Raw genomic sequence first — 9,413 nt, 5'->3', positions numbered from 1 at the left:
GTTTTTGAAGAAACTTAGTTAGACCTCGATTAGAAATTCCCGAACAAACGTATAGCATATAAGATGCGCAAGCAAGCAAGCAAGCAATCAAGGTGTCCAACTCCATTGCACTTATTCGATAATTGCTTACTGTGACGAGAATATTATATGAAAATGTGCCCTAAGATGAACAGAATTTTTTCACTTCGACTCCTTCATTTCGTCCATTACGCTCAGACAAAAAATTCATTTTCTATGACGTTTTTAATCTCTCAGCAAAGAGATGAGGCGTCATTTTCAACTCAAACAGAATCGATCTGTGTGAAGCTTTCATCCCATTGCTTGTAAGCGATTTATATTTTTGACAAAATGATACCTCCTGCCTTAAAAATTGTTCGTTAATAAGATCGCCTCTTATAAATAAAACATAAAAGTTGAGAGTAGATTCCCGAGAAAACTGTTTGCCATGATATGCTGTCGCTTCTCTTCTCCTTTCTATCAAATATCTTCACCGTCCATGATGATTGCTGCGAATACAACATTATCAGTCGCTAACTGATTACGGGAAAGATTCTTTTAGAAGAGATTCTTTTTTCAGAAGCGCTAGCAAAGAAGAAAAGATATTATCCTTGTCCGCTGTAAACAATAGAAACTGAGGGAACTGAAATAATTTAATGTAAATTTTTAAAGCGATTATAGTTTTCTTACTTATATCAACTTTATTTGTTTATTTATTAATTTTTTATTTTTTATTTTTTTTTTTTTTTTTTTTTTTTTTTGTTACTTTTGATGTACACTTAACTTTTGGTTTTAGGTTTTTTGGTTTTTTCATATTTCGCAACCAGACAACCAGCCAACCAACCAACTATGTAAATAGAAATAAAAATGATTTACATAAATATGAACGAGCTCGCATAAATATATTTATGAATATACACTTGACCATATACGCCTTTAAGCATAAACTCATTTTTATCATTTCGGACAACACTTAAATTAATTGAAGCGTATATGGATTTTAATTTCATTATTCTGACAAACTCTCATCATTGAAAAATGCGAACATGACGGATTTATCATATCGCTTAAGAGAAGCAATGTGTATTGAAAGCCTTACAAACTGTATTCGATCAATTCAACAAAGTCCACTTTCCCCGTCTCAGCTTTTAGTCTGCCTTTCGTCTTTTTCCGTCTGGCAGAAGTAAGTATTGAGACTTTATACGCGTACATACTCTTAATTGATGAAAATTTACAAAATGGCCATAATTCGATTATCGCCAACATTTTCGAACATAATTTGAAAAATTAGTTCGGCAAAATGGACGCATGACCTTTCTTCTTCGAACTCGTCCCCAGCACATAATATAATAATATATTATAAGTAACGGAAAGCATTTAAATAGCGCTGATCTGAATAGTTCCAACCAAGTGACTAGATCAAATTCTTACAGGCACACAAACACACACACACACACACACACACACACATGCATTGCGGAAAATATTTCGAAATTACATATAATTTATCAGTTAGTTTAAGGCGAATAAAACTTTCTTACTTAATTAGTAGTCAATTCAGTGGAAGCGAATAATAATAACAATAACAATAATAAAAAGAAATTGAAAATGAAATGTTCTTTTACGATGACATGACAGAACAATTTGTAAATTAAATTTTAATAATCAATCGTGCATTTACACGGAGAACGGTGTGCATAAATTACATTTGCATTACCACTAAACGCTGCTTACTAGTTGTCATGTCATGACATTTGATTCATTTCGAAAATTATGCTATGAAGCATAAAATTACATTTTCTACTTATTATAGGTATGTGAAAATGTCTTTTTCAATCTTTGTTTTCTCGAATTTTATTCGCTTCTACGTACGTATGTGTGTATGCATGATGTATATTAATTACAGTGGTAGTTAAACATAAGTTTCTGTTCTTTTTTTTTTTTTTTTTTTTTTTTTCTTTTAAGGTTTTTTTTTGATTTTTTGTATTTTACAGCTTTTAAGCATTCATATGCATGTACAACAACAATTATGTATAATAATAATTCATATAAAATAATTGTTATTGGGTTTCTCTTACTCTTTAAAACCTATCCTATCCAGTGTATATACATCTTCAACCGTATGCGTAAAGAATTTATGCATTTTCAAATTGATTTTGACTGACTGGCATAGAGAGCTAGAAGCATCTGCCCACCCACAATGACTCTGATATGCTTAACATTGGTTATGTTTTGTCTAAAGGGGATTAAAATGTGCCAGCATTCCCCTGATAAGCTAACAAAACAAAACTTATCAAGGTATAAACGATGAGTGAGTGATACGAGACAAAAAGCCATCATCTGAGAAACGAGAAAATTATTACATTCTTGAAAAGTTTGCCTACAGATTGTTCACACAAATTAACAAATCGACTTTTTGTGTAAGAACGCTTGCTAATAGTACTTTCCAATATTGAGAGTAAAATATGGTTCGGTCCTTTTTTGCCAAGAACGTACGAGTATAAGTAGTGTGATGGGATAGTGAATAAAACATACTGTGACCTCTTCATTTGAAAATACACTAAAGCATACGAAACATAGTTTCTTGGAGGTTTGAATAGGTGTAGTACCATGGTCTAGGGGCAACTTTACTTTCCCCGCTTAAAAGAATAACTCACAGTTTGCCTAAAATTTTAACGCTGAAGCAAACAAAACATAGCATAGAACTTTGAATGGATGGCATGGAGTTGTGTCCCAAAATAGCCGGCATTTGCGGGAATCTTTGCTATTCCTGGTTAATTCAAAGTGTAGCGTCGCTAACCTCTTACGAATGATGAACAGTGGATGCATTACGCTATTCGAAGCCTAAGTAGGCATCGTACAAAGTAGACGAACCATTATCATCGACCATAAGGATCGAGATCTAAGACGTCGCCTTTTGACGAATCAGCTGAGCTGATTTCAATTACGCGAACGCTTCACTACAAAACGCTACCAACAACAACTGTTGTGATATATATAGTATATAGGAAAACCCGCTCAGCGGATGCTTGTAATTTTGGCATAATGGCATGACTTACCCTCTCAGCTCTTATTATCAGACATTACTGCTTCCGTTCAATATATATATATATATATATATATATATATATATATACAGAAAATCATGATGATATGATTATAATGGTATATGCAAGAATTATTTTCTATAATCCAGTTGTAAATCCAATATTTTTTCGCTTGCCGTTAGATCCCCGTTTTATACCACGGCTCACTAACAAAGCATAGACTTTCCATTTTAACAATAATGAGTTTCGTTTATTATCATCACACGTCACGTTACGCTACGCTCTATATTTATGCATTAGAGAGACTTTTAAACGGTAAATTCGGTTATATTGTGATACATCGAACGATCCGGTTTCATTTTTTGTATTTTTACACTTTTTGCATGAGTATGGGAAGACCATATGATTACCACTTGATTAACCTATGCGAGTTCTATTTCCAATATCAATTAAGAATAACTATTAGTCGTACATTATGGAAAAGCGCTTATCGGTCACTTCATACTACTACTACTACTACTACTACTACTACTACTACTACTCTATTAGTTTAACCTATGCGACTCCTAACGTTCTTACGCGGATTTTTATGGATCAGATTGATGACGGCGATGTTATTGCTTCTATGACTCGATCAAGAAGAACGAAAATAGCGATGATTATCTCCATCTAACTTCTCTTCAAAAGATTAACATGGCCAATTAGGGCAACAATCAAATTCTAACCATAGCCATACGACGGCTAATTCGGTATCATTCCTTCACATTATCTGAGGTGCAAACTAACGATACGTGAAACTAGCTTTAAGATAAATGTAGGGTGAAAATGACCTTGTGATCTTGATCCTCGCACACACACACACACACACACACACACACACACCTATTATTGAAATAAAAAATTTTCATACCTTAACAAGAAATTAATAACAAAAAGAAGCAACGAGCAATTCTTTTAATGCTTTCATCATATCGTATAGGTTATGACATTTCTCCAATTTCGGTTGAGTGAAAATTAAAATACTGATAATAAATAGGCAATGGAGAGAACACTGTATGCTTATTAAGATTAACGATAAATAATATTCAACCCACAACTATTCCACGTCAGCACGTAGCCGTACAAAGCGCACAAAACGGCTTACTCGCTAATTGTGTCCCGTAACACACACGTTGACAACATAAAATCAAAATTAAAACGATACCATTTACGTGCAAAGACTAATATCAAATTCAAATGAATACACGTTCGCTTCGCATACACATGCAAAATTCGCGTGAATATTTCGCAAATTTCGCAGTCAACATTACGAAATTCAAAATCGATTTGCATTCACTTCAATTAATTTTGGCCCGAAGTTGTTGCGTGTATGCACCGCGCAGATAACATTGATTGATAGCGAATTGTTCGATGTACATGTTCTTCTGCCAAACATCCTTTTTCTTAGTAGATTTCAATTATTAAAGTGAATTGCGCGTAAATGGCCGAAAAGAACCTAACAATAACTGGCTTACATTACGTCACATATGTAGCAAACAAAATTCATAGAACATATGCCTCAAAAGTACTCTTACTGATTTAAAGGAATCCTTTCCCCTGCCCTCCCCCTCCCCCTATTTCATTCCAAAACCACCTTCGTGGCCCACGTAGTATTTATTTACATATCGCCTTGAGAGTAATTTTCTCCACTTATTTTACTTCTAAGCCTGGGTATAATCTGGAAAATCTAAACTTTCAGGTCGCTCTTTACAAAGCACTTTTCAGTTGGCTTCTGTGAAAAAATGTTACAAATTTCCTGCAACAAGACTCGCATAACTGCGGGGTCTCATTACAAAAAAAAAAAAAAAAATTTTCTTTTATAATCAGCGCAAAACAAATAAAAACAAGTAAGAAAATTATGTTAGGCTGGGGCCGAATCGTATATACCCATCACAATCGTTCATTTTATCTACGCAATGCATTCAAAATATTTGCTAATTGTCCACAAAGTATATTAACAGTGTTACTAAGAATCGAAAATAGAATTCCAGCAGGAGCCCGTCTAATGCAGGCCAATAAAAATCTCTTCTTCGGTAAGTACATCTCCTTAAAAGCTCATTACATAACTGCTCTGAATAACCTTTTTTGGAAATTATCGTTATATACGTGCGCTTTGGTAGAGCTTTTACCATGATGTGGCTATTAAAGACTCGATCCAAGCCAATGGGAAATAAGTTCGCTTTTTCTTAGAGATAAAGTGAACCCAGAAACGATTAACAAACTTTTGCTAAATTAAACCTAATTTTCAAGATAATCACTGATGCACATTTATATGCATTGTACGCGGTGTGACATCGCGTAAGCCTTTGTGTTTATTAAAAAAAAAAGAAGAAGAAGAAGAATACTTGCAAAACTTCTCTTTGGAGAAAATTCCTTTTAAAAATTTTTCCATAAAACACTTATGAACGTCTTCTCCATAGAAAGGAATGCGAAAATTGATCAAATTTGTTGCGATACGAAAGATGTTAAGGAAATGATTGCGACTCTGTACAGCACAATATTTTGCATGAAAAAAGTTTTTTAATTAAAATGAACTGAAACGTCAGTTAAAGTATTTGAAAAGATTAAATTGCTAAATAAACAAAGAATCGTACAAACTATGTTCGTGTTTAGATGAATTTTGAATAGCTACCATGTCAAGCAAAATATATCGAAAGTGATCCTGGTCTACTTTTCTTCTCTCGCCCTCTCTCTCTTTCTATCTCTCTCTCTCTCTCTCTCTCTCTAAATACCTGTCTCTCTTTCAAACATTTTTTTTAAACCCTACACCATTTATGGTGCAATGGTTTCTTAATTTTGGAGGGATGTGTGCTATCCCCAGCAAGAATTGAGATTGACCTACCGTGACCTTCAGAAAATGATTCCGAATCAATCTACATTTGCTTGTGCATCTATCTGTCTGTCCGTCTGGTCGTCTTATATTCTTACGTTCAGATTGCAGGCCGCAATCTTTGTAATATTTTGATGAAATTTAATATACCGACATTTTTTTAGCCCAAGCATGTACGCTATTGAAGATGGTTCGGACCAGACTACTTCTTCGACCACCTCCCATAGAACATCTTATTGCGAAAACTTGTTACATGACTGACGGCATTAAACAACGTAATGTAGGGTATTTAATGGTGGCCTCGGATCCGGGGCTCGCTATAGTATTTTTACTGGTTTTGTTGAAATTTTCAAAAGTGGAGCTTAAAATGTGCTTACCTATAACCTCAATAACAAATGGACAGACGGACACAAACATGGCTAAATTGAGATTTCTCCCTTATTTAAATACACATCCGATGTTGGACCTGTAATGAATACTTTCATAATACTGTGTACTATAAAATGTCTCCATCCGTTTCAAATGTTACTAACAGTATAGCAAAATTAATATGAATTTGCTCCTTTTATATGGCGGGGAATCAAATGATGCAATAATGAAAAGAATTTAATTAGTAACCAGAAAGAAAAGCAAGTAAAAAATTCAATGAATGAATGTAGTGCAGGCTTAACCCAACTTTTTGATATCTCTCCCTTGCTTAGAGTTTTAAGTTTTCTCAAAATTCAAAATAATTATATTCTATGGGATTTTTTAATGCATATTTTTCTTTGTTGCATATATTACAGGGAATGAATGAATCCAATTAATTATGACTACCGTTCCACAACGATGGTCGGAAATCAGCTACGATAGGGAGGCATACGATCATCGCTGATTAAGAATGCACGCTGTTTGTAAGGTTCCTTACAAGCCTTCCTCCCGGATTACACAAAGGTGTTGGCATAATGAATGGACAAAAGGTAACCTGACTATAAAAATTACTTGACATAATTTAATTTGATCTGGTGGACATCAAAGATTCGCTTCCTAAATGTACAGGATGGGCAATGGACGATGCATAAATTATTAATCATATCCGTCCTTTGAAAATACATTCAATTACAATCAAATTTATCTTCAGCGCCTCTAGAAGATAGAAACCTTTTCATCATTTCAATTTCTTAACCTCACATTTCGCTAACGTACGATCAGTGTTCGGGGCGAACGAAGTCCGGGCGTTTATTACGTGCCCAGAGCTTTTTGAAATTAAAACACGCATTGATGACGCATTGTAAGCAGGGCTCTGACTCGCCGAGGTCAGAAAAGACAGTTATGAGAAGTAATGGTTTTCGGAATTCTTCATCAAACAATCAGTCAGAGATTGCATTAATCTTGCATTCAATTGCGAAGTAATTGTTTTTCTTTTTATATAATTACACCGTTGCTGCAATGTGAGAATTTACTGTCGTATGCAGCATAGTTTTTAATAAAACTGAAAATTGACATAACCTTCTTGCAGGCTGAACGCCAACGTAAAACGCAAACGGAGTAAGCGCAGCTCGATTCGGAGAAAACATATATTAGTTAAAAATTTTTTCTGCAAGGGGCCTTGTATACCCCCACCTTTCTTTGTTTTCATTCCGGAAAAGAAAGAAGTAAAAAAAGGGAAAGAGATAGGGGAGGTGGCTGCAATCGAGTAGGTGTATGGGTGATCGATAAGTGTTGGGCCTTCACCGACTTGGCATTCAACCTATGTAAGACTTTCCTAAAATAAGTAAGAACATTATAGTCGGGCAATGTCGACTTTTAGATACTCTACACCACTTTGTTTAATGCAGTTATCCGGTCGTTTTAGTAATAATACATCGGAGGTTACACATTATTTTCATGTGAAAAGCCCGCATATTGTAGGTATCCAAAATATGAACCGATTTGGTCCAAATTTGGTAAAGTTGACTTCTACCATTTTGAATTAGTTGTCAGCATGATATATTAGATATTAAAAATTATACATTTTTACTACTTTTATATAAAACTCGATTAATTATAAAAATAGTAATAAAAGAGAGGAGAAAAAAAATTGCCACAGCCGAACGAAAATTTTGCACATTTTTTTTTGTGGAGAAATATTTGAAAATAGCAATTTTTTCATTTGGTTGCAAAATTGTACCAATGCGAACTATTTTCAATAGCGTTCGTCCTTGGACCAAGACATGTCAGCTTACCAAACTTCGTCCAAAATTGCGACTTTTAGCTTGAACACAAATTGACTTGGACAGACATCAGACGAAGAGGCAGACGAACGAATAGACCTAAATCGATTCAGAAAATGATTCTGAATAAAGTGAAAGGAGAGTCTATCCTAAGTCCTTCCGCTTGTCACATACGTCCGCACAAAACTTAATATACCCTGTACCACAGGTAAGGTAAGCTATAAATAGGAGGAGAGAGAAAGAGAGGGTGCAGGCTTCCTGTTTTAAAGAAAGTTTCTCAACTACTTTCCTGACATAGATAGATAAGCAATAAATAAATAAATGATAATCTGAGGCTAAAAAGTATTAAACCTATTCAATATTCCATTCTTTACTTTGAATGATGCGCATAAGGGCAGACAATTGTGATAAGCTGGCAGCAGCAGGCTCATTATGCTAAACTAGGATATTATGCTCAGTACTGTCGTTCGGAGTCTTCATTTTATATCTTTACGCGTTACGTGCGTTTTTAATAAGCTAAAGCCGTGCCCATGTATGTATGTGTTTTTTTGTGCAGTGAATATAAATACATTTAAATATGTTTATGTTTCCATACATAAAAATATGGTAAATCAGTGAAAAATAAAAAAATAAAAAAATAAAAAAAAAAACATAAAAAAAAACAAAAACAAAAAATGTTCAGTTCATATCCACTTACACTGTTTTGTAGAATGTTTGTACCTCTCGTAATGTAATGACCCTGTTGAATAATTTCTTATCTGCTTCTCTTCCATATATATATATATATATTTTTTGTTTTATTTTTTTTTTTTTGTCCTTTTTTATTTCGGTTAAGTTAATTCACTAAGGATGCTTTATTATGATTATTTGATAGTTGGCGGTCTCTTCTGTGTGCACTCAATGCAGGCAATAAGTTCTTGGTTGCTGTGAGCTGATGGTTGTTGATGTTGACACTTAATGTTTAGTTTTTTTTTGTTTTTTCGTTTTTTTTGGCAAATGTCATAACAAGTAACACATTTTATGGCGAAAAGTTACGCTTATAAATCACAAGTTCTTGTAAAAGCAATTACAAGAGTCTAAGAAGCGAAGGCGCTAAGAAAATAATTTATAAATTTTAGTTTACCCTTTAATTTTTTGAAGAACAAAAAAAAAAAAAAAAGAAAGAGAAAAGAAAAGAAAAAGTTGATTACAGTTTTTCGAAAATAGTCTCAATACTTTTTCGCTTAAAATGTTGTTGTCGTTTTTTTTCATCATATTATCATTTCTAAAGGCTTTTAATTATATTTTTTGTTGTTGTTGTTATTATTG

Source organism: Glossina fuscipes, unplaced genomic scaffold (genome assembly GCF_014805625.2).
Source record: "Glossina fuscipes isolate IAEA_lab_2018 unplaced genomic scaffold, Yale_Gfus_2 0, whole genome shotgun sequence".
In the NCBI taxonomy this organism is placed as follows: Eukaryota; Metazoa; Arthropoda; class Insecta; order Diptera; family Glossinidae; genus Glossina; species Glossina fuscipes.
Note: the sequence above shows the minus strand (reverse complement) of the source record.